We start from the raw sequence: 365 nt of genomic DNA on the forward strand, positions 1-365 counted from the left end.
TCCCATTTGTTTATTTTTGTTTTTATTTCCATTTCTGTAGGAGGTAGGTCAAAAAGTATCTTGCTGTGATTTATGTCATAGAGAGTTCTGCCTGTTTTCCTCTAGGAGTATTATAGCGTCTGGCCTTATACTTAGGTCTTTAATCCGTTTGAAGTTTATTTTTGTGTATGGTGTTAGGGAGTGTTCTAATTTCATACTTCTACATGGACATGTCCAGTTTTCCCAGCACCACTTTTTGAAGAGGCTGTCTTTTCTCCACTGTATATTCTTATAGATAAGGTGACCATATGTGCATGGGTTTATCTCTGGGCTATCTATCCTGTTCCATTGGTCTATATTTCTGTTTTTGTGCCACTACCATACTG

Source organism: Neophocaena asiaeorientalis, unplaced genomic scaffold, assembly GCF_003031525.2.
Source record: "Neophocaena asiaeorientalis asiaeorientalis breed wild unplaced genomic scaffold, Neophocaena_asiaeorientalis_V1.1 scaffold160, whole genome shotgun sequence".
NCBI classification, from domain to species: domain Eukaryota; kingdom Metazoa; phylum Chordata; class Mammalia; order Artiodactyla; family Phocoenidae; genus Neophocaena; species Neophocaena asiaeorientalis.